A 15,498-nucleotide genomic window follows, 5' to 3' on the forward strand; every position below is an offset into this window, starting at 1 on the left:
GGATCAAGGACTGTGGATCAAGGACTGTGGATCAAGGACTGTGGATCAAGGACTGTGAGGACGCTTCCATGCACTGACTGTGTGTGACACTTCGGCACTGAGGGAATGATTCAGGTGGCTTTTATGTCCGGGTTGATTGGGAACAGGTGGTGGTAATCATGGGCGTGGACCGGTAATCAGTGAGTTGCAGGAAGGGTAAGTGACCTGGGGTGAGATGAGAGTTAGTATTTTCAAAATAAAACAGGAACCTGACTGTGAAAAATAAGAGCATGACCCGCCACTCTGGTGGTGGCGTGACAGTACCCCCCCGCCCCCCCCTCAACGGCCGGCTCTCGACGGCCCAGGAATCTCTGGATGTTCATCATAAAAATCGTCGATGAGGGAGGGGTCTACAATGAATCGGGCGGGCACCCATTGTCGTTCTTCAGGCCCGTAACCCTCCCAGTCAACCAGGTATTGGTGACCCCGGCCCCGCTTTCTAACGTCCAATAATTTCCTTACTTTATAGACTGGGCCCCCCCTCCACCATCTCCGGAGGGGGCGGCGCAGGCTCGGGGGGGACCAGGGAACTGTCCTGGACTGGCTTGACCTGGCTCACGTGGAAGGTGGGGTGGGTGCGGAGGGATCGAGGCAGGAGAAGGCGCACGGCGGCAGGGCCGTCTTTGCAGTCTTTACAATCGGGAATGGCCCCACGAACCTTGGGGCCAACTTTGGACAAGGAACTTTGAGGTGAAAATTTCTTGTCGAAAGCCATACCTTTTGGCCTGGCTGGTATTGTGGTGCGGCCTTCCTCTTCCGGTCAGCAGCTCTTTTCACCCTGTCGCCTTGACGTTGAAGTGCCAGTCGAGCTGCTGACCAGATTCGGCGACATCGGCGGGTCATGGCGAGGACCGAAGGGACTGAGGCTTCCTCCTCCAAGTTTGCGAAGTACGGCGGATCGTATCCGTGCACACATTTGAAAGGCGTGATTCCTGTGGCAGAAGTAGGTAAAGAGTTATGCGCCAGTTCAACCCAGACCAAGTTCTTGCTCCAGGAGGACGGATTTTGGGAGACCAAGCATCGTAGTCCGGTCTCCAGCTGTTGGTTCAGCCTCTCGGCCTGTCCATTGGCCTCTGGGTGGTAGCCTGAGGTCAAGTTCGCCTTGGCTCCTATGGCTCTGCAAAACTCTTTCCAAAAACGCGAAACAAACTGGGGCCCGCGGTCGGACACAATGTGTCGCGGGAATCCATGGGTTCTGAATACTTGGTCAATCATGATTTCTGCTGTTTTCTTGGCGGAGGGTAGTTTGGGTAATGGAATGAATCGGACCATCTTTGAGAAGCGATCAACAACTGTAAGTATTGTGGTTTTACCATTTGTTGTGGGAAGTCCAGTGACAAAGTCCATCGAGATTTCAGCCCAGGGTCTTGAGGGGATCGGCAGAGGCTGAAGGAGACCCATCTGGGGTTGATTCGACGACTTATTCCGAGCATAGACTGGGCAGGCCTTTACATATTCCTGTACCGAGGACTCCATTGAAGGCCACCAGAATCTTCGGGCGACAGCGAACAGGGTCCTGCGAGTACCTGGGTGACAAGACAGACGGGAGGTGTGTGCCCAGTTGATCACCTGTGCTCTTAGGGTCTCCGGGACGAAAAGCCGCCGTGGTGGGCACTCCTTCGGCGTGATTGTGTCCTGGAGTGCCTCCTTGACCTCCTCTTCTATTTGCCAGGACATGGTTCCTATTATGCAGTCTTTAGGCAGGATGGGTTCAGGTTCGATTGCTGTGGTTTCCGGGTCATGAATACGTGAGAGAGCGTCTGCTTTGACATTCTTGCTTCCAGGTCTGTAAGTCAGAGAAAAAGAAAATCTGTTAAAAAACAATGACCACCTGGCCTGTCGGGGGTTGAGTCTTTTTGCCTGGCGCAGATACTCCAGGTTGCGGTGATCTGTCCATATGATGAAGGGGTGTTCCGCGCCCTCCAGCCAGTGCCTCCACTCTTCTAGGGCTACCTTGACCGCCAGGAGTTCCCGGTCTCCCGCGCTGTAATTGCACTCAGCCTTGGAGAGCTTTCGGGACAAAAATGCACAGGGGTGCACTTTCTCATCTTCCTGGCTCCTTTGGGATAGGACGGCCCCGATACCCAGATTGGAGGCATCCACCTCGACCACGAACTGGCGGGTAGGATCAGGAACTCTGAGTATCGGGGCCTCTGTGAATCGTTTCTTGAGTACATTGAATGCGGTGTTGGCTTCCGGGGTCCAGGTGAAGCGTTGCTGTGGGGAGGTCAAGGCATGGAGTGGAGCTGAGATGGAGCTGAAGTTGCGGATGAAGCATCTGTAAAAGTTGGCGAAGCCCAGGAATTGTTGCACCTTCTTCCTGGATTCAGGTGTGGGCCAGTCCCTGACCGCGCTGACCTTCTCCGACTCCATCTCGACCTTGCCAGGGGACACGACGAAACCCAGAAATGAGATGGTATCGGTGTGAAAAAGGCTCTTCTCAGCCTTTACATAGAGTTGGTGGTCAAGCAGGCGTTTCAAGACTTGGGTGACATGGTGCTGGTGGGTTTTCAAGTCCGGTGAGTAGATCAATATGTCGTCCAAATAAACATATACGAACTGGTCGATGAAGTCCTTGAGCACGTCGTTGATCATGGCCTGGAAAACCGCTGGCGCATTCGTGAGTCCAAAAGGCATGACTAAGTATTCATAGTGGCCTCGGGGAGTATTGAAGCCGGTCTTCCACTCATCCCCTGCACGAATACGGACAAGATGATAGGCGTTGCGAAGATCCAATTTGGTGAACACCTTGGCTTGCTGGAGCTGGTCAAATACTGAGGACAGCAGAGGCAGAGGATAACGGTTCTTGACTGTGATCTCATTCAGGGGGCTGTAGTCAATACAAGGGCGTAACGAGCCATCCTTCTTGCCCACAAAGAAAAAAACAGCTCCAGCTGGCGATGACGATGGCCGGATAAGTCCTGCTTTCAAAGAAGTGTCGATGTACTCGTTTAAGGCCTTGCGTTCGGGGCCCGAAACCGAGTACAATCTCCCTTTGGGAATGGAAGACCCAGGAATCAGCTCAATTGCACAGTCATAGGATCGATGTGGGGGAAGTGACATGGCCTTGGTTTTGCTGAACACCTCCCTGAGAGGATGATAGCAGGTGGGAACGGTGTTCAGGTCCGGGTAATCCTGGTCATTCACAAGAGACACCTGTCGGATAGCAGCAGGAGGTGCCTCTGCCGCTGGCCGCTCCACCCCATGGTGTTAACAATCACCTCCCCAGTCCAGGACTCGCCCTGATCGCCAGTCGATGCGGGGGTTGTGCATCTGTAACCAGGGGTGACCCAGGACCAGTGTGTGTGATGGGGAGCGGAAGACATGAAAACGAAGGAGTTCTCTGTGCTGCCCAATGTGGATCTCGAGTGGCTCTGTGACATGCGTGATGAGGAATAAGTCTTTGCCATTGAGCGCCCTGGCCCTCATATGGGTAGAAAGTGGCTCCGTGCCTGCCTGCAATTTTTTCACCACACCCCAATCCATGAGGCTCTCGTCCGCACCGGAGTCAATGAGAGCTAGTAGGTTTATGGAAATGGCATTGCAGGAAATCGTGATGTGCGTGAGTTTTCGGTTCTTGACCTGTTTCCGAGTCTCAGAACCCACCGGAGGGCCTCGCTTGGTGGGACAAGCTACCACCAAATGTCCTTTTTCTCCACAATAGTAGCACCGCCCCTCTTGACGACGTCGCTGGCGTTCCTGGTGAGTCAGTCGGGCGCGGTCGAGCTGCATCGGCTCCTCGCCAATCTCGCTGGGCCTCCCCGCGGTGGACGACTGGAGAGGTGCCTCTTGTGGTGACTCCCTTGCTGCGGGGTGTCGAAAGAATTCGGAGCCGGACCCCCGATGGTGTCCGCTGGCATGCATGAGATCTCGCCTTCGGTGATCGGTGCGGATGGCCAGCGAGATCAATGAGTCCAAGTCGCTAGGTAAGTCCACGGGCAGTAAAAGTTCTTGCATAGCGGCGGAGAGCCCCTTCAAGAAATGGTCAAAGAGGGCTGTGTCATTCCAGCCACTCTTGGCCGCTAGAGTTCGGAATCGGATAGCATAGTCATTAACCGATTCTCGGCCTTGTCTGAGGTTGCTTAGCTCTCGAGTCTTTTCCCGATCCATGTTGGTGGGATCGAACACGAGACGAAGTGCCCTGCTAAACCCGGCTGCGGTTGAGCAAGTCGGGGAGTGCCGTGCCCATTCCGCGGTGGCCCAGTCATCCGGGGGACCATAGCCTGCTGGACCTCCTCCGTGTGCGACAGGCGGGCGGCCTGTCGTCGAAGTGCAGCCTCCAACTTCTCCGCTGGGTCCATGCTGGCCGAAGTGTACTGACACGTAGCGAGGAGGTAGGACTCAGACGCAGAGTGTAAGTTGGCCAACAAGGCTGCAGCTTTAATGGATCGAACCAAAAAACACCTCTCAAAGAGGGAAAAAAGGCAGAACAAAAAGAGCTCCAAACTGGAGATAAAACAAGGGCACTCAAAAACAGGGACAACTAAAGGCGCTCCGCTAGGGAGGAAAACAAGGGGCAAACTAAGGGCGCAAGACAAGGCAAGGCAAGACATAGAACAAGGACTGTGGATCAAGGACTGTGAGGACGCTTCCATGCACTGACTGTGTGTGACACTTCGGCACTGAGGGAATGATTCAGGTGGCTTTTATGTCCGGGTTGATTGGGAACAGGTGGTGGTAATCATGGGCGTGGACCGCTAATCAGTGAGCTGCAGGAAGGGTAAGTGACCTGGGGTGAGATGAGAGTTAGTATTTTCAAAATAAAACAGGAACCTGACTGTGAAAAATAAGAGCATGACCCGCCACTCTGGTGGCGGCGTGACACTGGCACCGTTCCAAATATGGACCGGTCCACGAATTTTTTGTTGTTGTTGTTGTTGTTTTTGTGTTAGGTGGTTTATTATTATTGAACACAGAATACAATGTAGTACAGCCAAGATGAGACAAGTAATGCACTCTGTTGAGCGAAGGCAACATGTCAAATTCAACAGCGACATCTTGTGACTTACACAGGAATGACATGCAATGACACATTTATAAACAAATATGTACGATATGAATGAGATACGTTTTCAAACAATTTATTGAACTCTGCAATTAGAAATACTCAAGCAGGACATCATTGGTCACATTATGCACACTAGAGAGAGAGAGAGAACCCATGATCTATCTATCTATCTATCTATCTATCTATCTATCTATCTATCTATCTATCTATCTATCTATCTATCTATCTATCTATCTATCTATCTATCTATCTATCTAATATATTTCAACAGCATTAACCTTTTTCGTCACGTATCGCACATGTGTAGACAGATAGACAGACAGACAGACAGATATATTTGTTTTTCATATAGATGTGTATGTTTAAAACATTTGTACAATAAAGATTGATTTAAAAAAAAAAAACACTTTGACATCCAAATATGGTCCTATTCCTGTCGGCCATTGTGGCATCTGGTGATGGGGGGGGGGGGGGGGGGGGGAGTGGGCGGCTCCGACTGTCCTCTCCAAGAGTGATCGTATATTATGCATCCCGGGTGTCGGAAGGAGAGTCTTCGCCTGTATTCGCTTTGAAGGAGAAGTTCAACAACTCAAAAGCTAGAAGAAAAAAAGTAACAGAGTGCCGGGCCGAGATTCAAGCTGTAGACAAAAAGATTTATTTGACACAGACATACAAACAAGACATATATTCTGGCCAGAAGGGATCAGAAATCCGTCGGACAACGGGATGCACTGGTTTATATAGCCTGACTAGAGTCCACCTCCAAACTTTTTCCTTGGGCGTAACATCTTAAGGTAGCTAACGGTATTGGACAACTACAAAATTTGTCCCCTCCTACACATTAACATAATTATTCATATGAATGTCTTTGGCCACTAGAGTGCACTGCGAGATAAGAGTTTAACTTGGTGCAGTACTATTTTGTGACCATTGGGGGCACTGTTACTCCAGGTAAACTTAGGCTCGCAACCTTTGGCCTAATTTAAAGCTGACCTCTGCATGAACTTCATGGTTACGCAAGCTCATGTGTACCTTCCTGCTCATAAATCTTGCGGACAAGACATAAAATATGCATATGGCCTGCACCTGGCCTTGGCTCACTCACTCACGTGTAGCACGTGTAGCTCACGTGTTCGGAAAACCCCTATCTCACAGAATGCCTTCAAGGCCAGCCAGAGCACACGTGATGGGAAAACCCCTACATATGTCTGCTGGGTCAGAAGAAAGGAAAATGTGTCAGAGCAGGTTTGGGCCAAACCAGGTGGCTTTTTTCAGGGATGGGGCATGAATCTACATAGATCACTAAAATTATATACGTCATTCCTCCCTTTCATGATGTAAACACATCATGAACAATCAATGTCAAACACGGTCCCACCTATGTGTTAATCCCAGTAAATATGCGTGCATCAAAGTTCAATCATTTCGAAAAAAAATGGTAATTAAATGGGATCCACTGGTAAAACACACAGAGCATAGCTATTGTAGAATTTTCTTTTGAGGCAAAAACCTGAAAATGAGGCTAAAAATGTCCAGGTGTTGATGAGGTAGGAATGTTCAAAGTTCAACTGCGGCGATCGGTGGGGCAGTAAAGGAAGTGCTTTCAATTTTCTTAGGGCAGGTCTCATGCTGCCCCAATCATCAGTCAAAATATTCTTTTTTTTTAAAGAGCTCAGAATTGTTCATTCGGTAGTCTTACCGATTCAACGTCTTGTCATCATTGCTCTTTTTTTTTTTTTTTTTTTTTTTTAAATATTCAGGCCCAATCTGTACAGTCCGGCTGATTATGATTTTGCGCTGCCCGGGGCTTATTGTGCCCCATAAGAACAGTGTATTGTGAAAATGTGGTTGGTGATGTCTGATTGTATCAGAAGAAGGGATATGTCAGAGCAGATTTTGGGTCAAGCCAGGGGGCCTTTTATAAGGGGGCTGCTGGATGGGGCATCAGGTGAGTGATCCTGGTGGGGGTTTGGGGAAAGCTCATCTGGGGGCGTGGCATTTCTGGCGGTGGAGGGTCTGGTCGTGGTCAAAAAGGTGTGCCTGGTGGTGGTCGTGTCGACGTTTGCTGTTTGGCGGCTGCTCCTGGCTGGTTGGAGTTGAACACCTCAGCAGGAACTGGAGGTGACGACGGTGCAAGCACTGAGGGAGCGCTAGTTGAGGACCTCCGCACAGGGCTGCTGGTGGTTGCGCTGGAGGTGGCTGGGGCCCACGGCTGATGGTTGCACCTGAATCAGTTGAGGACTCACAATTGGTATCACGGGCTGCTATTCGGGCCATTCAGCAGCTGCTATCACCAAGTCCCCTAGACAAAAATCAAACATGAGAACTTTTCCCAATCGGTTGAACTATGTAAATTTCGAAAATTATATATAATAAAAAAAAAAAAAATTCCTTACTTACATTCAATTCCCCCTTTTGACACATACGTCATGTGTCAACACAAACGATACCAGAAGACTCCTGGTACTCAGACTGGAACCAACTTACCGTCCACGGCTCGGGATCGGCACTCACGAAAACACAGAAACTTAACCTGAAAGCACTCATTTACTTACTACACCAAAAACACATTGCAACACAAACAAATCTACAATGGTAAATAGAAATCAGTCCATAAGAAGTCATTTCAGACACAGATCAGATACACAAAGCTGGAAGGTGGTTCTTGAAGATCTCTGACCTGCAAGACCAGTCTAGAATAGGACAGCACAACATGTCGAAAAAACATTGATATCGCGATATTGGCCCATGCAATGTTTAATCTGGAATTTTACGCTTTGCATAAATTCAACCAGTCAGACATCAACTTAAAAAATGCAAAAACCATCCAATAGTTGATAACTGAGAGGTAATTACCCTTAAATATACAATTAGTTTGCCTATTTTGGTGCATGAAAAGAATTATTTTCTTTTAATTCTTTCATCAAATTACAAAAATGTCAGTTCTTTAGATACATGTTAAATTGCTATATTCAGCAGCCATATCGCACATCACGTTATTCCAATATCGTGCAGCCCTATTAGCATCCATCATGAATAAATCAACTATCAAAGACAAAAAAGCAATAAAACTGTAAGAAAATCGGGGTTAGGAAAAAAAAAAAACTTCACAAATCCATCATGATGAGTCTGTTATGCTGCAAGAAAAGGGGTTAAACAACAAAAACAATACAAGTCACGGTCAGTCTGTCCCCGTCAGGTCTTCATAAAGTCAATAACACTCTTAACGTCATATGAAGTCGTAACAGCTCAGAAGTGGCACAATCATCCGAAGCCACATCATTAAAATTGGGCCTTCTCCATATGACTATTTTGTCAGTCAAATGGTGCCCTTAAATTGTCACGATCATAAACAATCCCATAATCAATATTAAAGTAAAATTTTCACGAATCCGCCATTATACTCAATTAGACTAGACAGAAAATATACAGTTACGGGTGAGAGGCAATTACTCTCATATTGTGATCACAAACACCCTTACTTGTACTAATTATCATGGCCATATTGTGCATGCAATTGTTTCCTACTCCCATAGGCGCCTGCTGCTGCTTTCTTCTTCTCATTCTCACTCTTTTTTTTTGTGTGTGTGAGTAAACAAACAAACAAACAAACAAACAACACACTTCACAGACAAACAATCTCACAAATCACAACAGATACTCACATTCCAATACAGATAAGAATACACCCACATACTGGAGCTATAACCACAGAATTAAATCAGATATTTACACCCCACAGCTCCCCTTTCACTCATGAATATGAATACTATCCCAAATTTTTCAACATCAACCCTTTACTCATCTTCCCCACGAAGCTCTTGCAAACCTAACGTTTCACAAACTAAACTTATCCCAAGTTACTCTTTTCTAACTGTCGTCATCACAGACTATGTAAAAAAAAAAAAAATTAATTTAAACAAAATGTTAACAAGGATAGCTCGAATACTCCAACTTCGTTTTCCTCGTATTTCTTCTCAGAATCACTAACATCAGATTTGTCCACTGTAGTGCTTTTCAATGCTGATACAATATCATACTACTTCAGACATCTCTTTTACCACTATTTTTTATCCAGATACAAAGTATTCACTCCAGTTTCAATTTATTATGGTCCTTTACTTATGCAACAATCTCTTCTAGCCAAATTATTTAACATATATCAAAGGTATACTCTATGACATTTATCTGACTATTTTACATATATTCTTCTTTTAACTTTTTCCTTTAGGGGCCGCTACAACGAATCAGTTGCCTCCATCTAACCCTGTCCTCTGCATCCTCTGCTCTCACGCCAACTACCTTCATATCCTCTTTAACTTCTTCCATTTGGTCTTCCTCTAGATCTCCTACCTGGCATTTAAAAACTCATATCTTCCAATATATTCACTCTTCCTCCTCTGGACATATCCAAACTATATATAAAATTCAAACGTACTCAGGTGATTTGTTTAATCCTATGTGTCTCTTTTTTTTGGTTCTGTTTAGCAGTAGAAATCTCACTATATTTAATATATATATATATATATATATATTTAAAAAGTTCACCTTCAAATTCTAACTATTTTATCCATAAAGGTGTTAAAAGGGACTTACAACCTCAATCATTCAATTAAGTCTTTGCAATATGACCTACTAATTTCAGCATATTTTTTCGTCTAAGTTCTATAAGCTGCAAAATACTGCTATAGTTTATCTTACTCCATTAAACAGCTGCAATATATAAATATACTTAACACAGCTAAATCTGTATCTTCAATGTACATCGGAATCACCACTGTCATTAATTCTAAGAATTCCAATATTTTAACAGCTAAATCTAAATATAAAATTGAATTAAGCCTGAATAATATAAAAGTAGTCTCTCATAGTCTAAACGATACAGCCAAATTACCTAATTAAACCAATTTTCTTAGTTATTGCATCTCAATAAGCAACAACAGAGTTTCACAAATTTCAACACTTATATATATATCTTAACCATCCACACTTATTTTCTATTCATTCTAATAAATTTTCTTAAAATGATGATTGATTTGATCATTAACAAAATTCCTTCAATATGGCAACACCATACAATCCATACCCACTTGTCTAATGCGTCCTCCCAGTGTCTCCCAACCATTGTTCAACGGTTTTGTCCTCTGAGCTTTCATGAGTGTGTCCATCCATGCTCGGGTTTTGTCCAGCCAGTCCAGTTTTTGTTCATCCAAGCTGCTCAGGATGTAACTGTAAGTCCTTTCAAAAACAGTTAATCACACATAACAGGTGTTCATCATTGTCCTGTGTGTGACGTTGTGCCCCCCTACACAACAAAAGTCTTCCTTTGTTCCAGAGTTTTTCCAGACTGGAGTCACTCTTCCATTGTTCCATTTATGAAGAGATTTGGTCGACACCAGGATTTGCATCTTTCAATGGCCAAAGACTTGTACAATGTTCCCATATAGGGATAAAATAAAATAAAAAAATAGTAGGCTTACTCTTACAATGACAGTCTTTTCATTGTGGATGACCAAAATATACTTGTCATTTAATATTACATTATTCAAAATTTTGTAGCATTTCTAGTGCTGTAGGTTAAAATGTGAACTAATTAAATAATCACAAAAAGTTATCAGATTAGTCACATTATGACAGATGTTTACGTCAAAGTTAGCACATATTATGTTTAAGTAATAAACACATGCATTAACCGTAAAGCATTTAATATATATATATTTGTATTTTTTGTATAACTTTGACATTCAGATAATTTGTTTATGTCAAAACATTGGAGACATTTTTCTCTTCTTCGTTTTAGATTATAAAAATAATTCACTGAATAAAAAAATGAGCATGTGTAGTGGATCAAAAAATGTTGAAAACATCCTTATAACACGAGACTTTCAAAAATTAACACATAACAGGTGCTCTTCAAATTTGGCAGGCAGAAAAAATCTAATTAAAAAAAAGCTCCTTAATTAAGTAATTAAGTGATGAATTGGGATCAATCCAAACTAAATTTAATCGATTTTATCAAAATATAATTGTTTGACAGCCCTAATCATCTCCATCAAGTCTATCAATCTAATGCCGTGTTTTCTTTGTTTTATTTTTCCTGCTATTTAACTTAACCTCCTCTCAATTCATTTGGTTCAGCACCTATTATCCTTCAAAGCGACTCCTGTAAAATTCATCATTAATAATTTCTAAATATATACTCAAGCATAACCTATCATTTCGTTATGCAATGGCTACGTATATATTTATTTATTTTTTATGCCTTCTTAGTCCCCTCATATTTTTCAAACTTCTATTATATCTACTCTCCCCGTGCCCGCGTGGGTCTTCTCCGGGTACTCCGGTCTCCTCCCACATTCCAAAGACATGCATGGCAGGTTAATTGGGTGCTCCGAATTGTCCCTAGGTGTGCGTGTGAGTGTGGATGGTTGTTCGTCTCTGTGTGCCCTGCGATTGGTTGGCAACCAGTCCAGGGTGTCCCCTGCCTACTGCCCAGAGCCAGCTGAGATAGGCGCCAGCACACCCCCGCAACCCTTGTGAGGAATAAGCGGTCAAGAAAATGGATGGATGGATGGATATTATATCTACACTTACTCTTCTTATAAACCTACACACAGACTATTCCTTCCATAGATTATATATTCATTGGATTCAAACATCCTCGTTTCCCATCTCCCACTTCTGTACCATTCCTATCACCATCAACTCTGACCTTTCACACAACACACACATACACCTTCTGCTGTCCCCCTTCCCTCCGCCTTTCTCTCTCTCTCTCTGTCTCTCTCTCTCTCTGTCTCCGCCTCTCCCTCTCTCTCTCTCTCTCTCTCTCCGCCTCTCTGCCTCTCTTTCTCCGCCTCTCTCTCTTTCTCCGCCTCTCTCTCTCTCTCTCTCTCTCTCTCTCTCTCTCTCTCCGCCTCTCTCTCTCTCTCTCTCTCTCTCCGCCTCTCTGCCTCTCTTTCTCCGCCCCTCTCTCTCTCTCTCTCTCTCTCTCTCTCTCTCTTTCTCTCTCTCTCTCTCTCTCTCTCTCTCTCTCTCTCTCTCTCTCTCTCTCTCTCTCTCTCTCTCCGCCTCTCTCCCTCTCTCTCTCTCACGTCATATCATTCCTCACTTACGTTACAAATATTACTCTTAAGATTCCCCATTTTGGACCCTATCAATGTCTAAAATTTAAAAGTACATTTTTTTACATCTTCATTTTAATTTATACAATCAAATTAAACCATTTGGACAATCATCTATCAAAAAGACTACCACAATGGACAAATCTTTGTTTCATTTTACTTAATTTCTACAAAGCCTCTCATAAATCTTCAAAACGGCATCCAACTAACATTTCACATTATTTATCCTTCCTTTACTATAGCTGTCCTCTCTCCCTTTTATTTTCACTGTCAACATTTTTTCTTTTGTTTACCGGATAAGCCGAGAATCAAAATTACACACCAACAATCCACATCAGCGACTAATCCTCTTCCTCCTACCCACTCCCCAAAAACAGTTAGCCTACAAAAGAAAAGAAATTTAAATCAAAGGAACAAAAGCACAAACACAACAATTTAAACATATCCATCCAACTTGCAACGCAACCCACAAAACAATTCACAATGTGATTCACAAATCTTTTTTCGACACTATTCCCACTATCCCACATTCCTTCCTTAACATGACCTGCTCAATACCAGCTACTCAGAAAAACACTCTTCAGTCTTTCACCAACCTGGCTCACACACACACGCATCGACCTTTTGACCTCCTCGCCCCTCACCCCGTGCCATGCACAGTGATCTCTCCCCCTTTGCACACTTTCCTTCAATTTTGCTCAAACGCCATTATGCAACACCCTGTAACTTACTTCCAACTATCAACTTTTTACTTGATTGTCCGTCCTGGACAATTCACTTTTTATACAAAAGTCCGCTGCCTGCCAGCGGTGCATGCTTTTTAAGCACAGGCGGCTCCGACTGTCCTCTCCAAGAGTGATCGTATATTATGCATCCCGGGTGTCGGAAGGAGAGTCTTCGCCTGTATTCGCTTTGAAGGAGAAGTTCAACAACTCAAAAGCTAGAAGAAAAAAAGTAACAGAGTGCCGGGCCGAGATTCAAGCTGTAGACAAAAAGATTTATTTGACACAGACATACAAACAAGACATATATTCTGGCCAGAAGGGATCAGAAATCCATCGGACAACGGGATGCACTGGTTTATATAGCCTGACTAGAGTCCACCTCCAAACTTTTTCCTTGGGCGTAACATCTTAAGGTAGCTAACGGTATTGGACAACTACAAAATTTGTCCCCTCCTACACATTAACATAATTATTCATATGAATGTCTTTGGCCACTAGAGTGCACTGCGAGATAAGAGTTTAACTTGGTGCAGTACTATTTTGTGACCATTGGGGGCACTGTTACTCCAGGTAAACTTAGGCTCGCAACCTTTGGCCTAATTTAAAGCTGACCTCTGCATGAACTTCATGGTTACCCAAGCTCATGTGTACCTTCCTGCTCATAAATCTTGCGGACAAGACATTTTTATGGCCTGCACCTGGCCTTGGCTCACTCACTCACGTGTAGCACGTGTAGCTCACGTGTTCGGAAAACCCCTATCTCACAGAATGCCTTCAAGGCCAGCCAGAGCACACGTGATCGGAAAACCCCTACATATGTCTGCTGGGTCAGAAGAAAGGAAAATGTGTCAGAGCAGGTTTGGGCCAAACCAGGTGGCTTTTTTCAGGGATGGGGCATGAATCTACATAGATAACTAAAATTATATACGTCACCTTCTTCCAATATAGTCACTATCTCTCCTCTGGACATGTCCAAACCATCTAATTCTAGTCTCTCTGACTTTATCTCCAAAGCTTCTAACATGTGCTGTCCCTCTGATGTACTCATTCCTGATCCTATCCAACCTGGTCGCTCCCAAAGAGAATCTCAGCATCTTCATCTCTGCCACCTCCAGCTCTGCCTCCTGTCTTTTTCTCAGTGGCACTGTCTCCAGACCAAACAACATTGCTGGTCTCACCACAGTTTTATAAACCTTTCCTTTCATTTTAGCTGAAACTCTTCTATCACACATCACACCTGACACTTTTCTCCACCCGTTCCAGCCTGCCTGCACACGCTTCTTCACTTCTATTCCACACTCTCCATTGCTCTGGACTGTTGACCCTAAATACTTAAACTCCTCCACCTTCTTGGTTTCTTCTCCCTGTAACCTCACTCTTCCACTTGGGTCCCTCTCTTTTTTTTTTTTTTTTTTTTATTTATTTTTTTTTTTTTTTTAAGAGCTCAGAATTGTTCATTCGGTAGTCTTACCGATTCAACGTCTTGTCATCATTGCTCTTTTTTTTTTTTTTTTTTTTTTTTTTTTTTGTGCGTGCGTGCGTGCGTTTGCGTGCGTGCGTGCGTTTGCGTTTGCGTGCGTTTGCGTGCGTGCGCGTGCGTGCGTGCGTGCAAATACGTATAAATTTATACTCATTCATTCACCTAAAACCTTATAAATATCCCATTACCCTTCGCCTTAACCAGGTACTTCAGAATCTTGCCAGAGTCGTGAGGTTTAAATGGTCAGGAGACCAGAGAAAAGGTCAGAAAAAAAAAGAAATAAAGAGAAAAGAAAGGTAAATCAAAGTGAAATCCAGCACCGACCAAACACTTCCTGCCTTCCCCATGATTACAAAATCAAAGTCTTACGCCAACCCCGGAAGCCTCTAAATTCCAGCAAATTTAGCGAGATCTCAAGAGACCAGAGGAAAAACTAAAGAGAGGAAGGAGGGAAGGATCGATAAGGCAGAGTGAGATCCATAGAAGCCAGTACATCCAATCCATCAAAGTGAAGTCCAGCACCAACAAGACCCCTCCTGCGTGGTTACAAAACCAGAGTCTTATGCCAACCCCAGAAACCTCATACTTCTAATAAATTAAGATCTCAAGTGACCAGAGGAAAAACTAAAGAGAGGAAGGAGGGAAGGATAGATAAAGCAAAGTGAGAACCACAGACACCAGCACCAACTGATTCAAGGGGCTGTGGGAGGGAGAGGGTACTTCTGTTGAGTTTCAGTAGATGCTGGTGCGACGGATCTGGCATGCATAAGGACCACCACCAAAGAAAGAAGCCGTCAACCGCGGTCCAGCAAAGCGAGCACCCCCCCCCCCCGGAATCCCCAGGCCGCGGCAGCAGCAAGGCCACCCCCAAGCCACCCGAGCGGACACCGGTCGGCGAGCCGACCCAGACACCCGGAACACCCCCGCCCCAGCCCCGGCCCACACCCCCGAGCCCAAGGCCGCAGAACGAGGCCCAGCGGGCCCCCACAGCGCCCCACCGGTCCCCAGCCCCCATCCCCCCACGACCCCCCCGCACCCCACCCAAACCCGCCATCCACCACGACCCAGGCCCCACCACCCCCGACCCCCAAACCCCCGAACACACCCGACCCCCAGCACCCA

The sequence above is a fragment of the Festucalex cinctus genome, chromosome 5 (assembly GCF_051991245.1).
Source record: "Festucalex cinctus isolate MCC-2025b chromosome 5, RoL_Fcin_1.0, whole genome shotgun sequence".
Taxonomy (NCBI): Eukaryota; Metazoa; Chordata; class Actinopteri; order Syngnathiformes; family Syngnathidae; genus Festucalex; species Festucalex cinctus.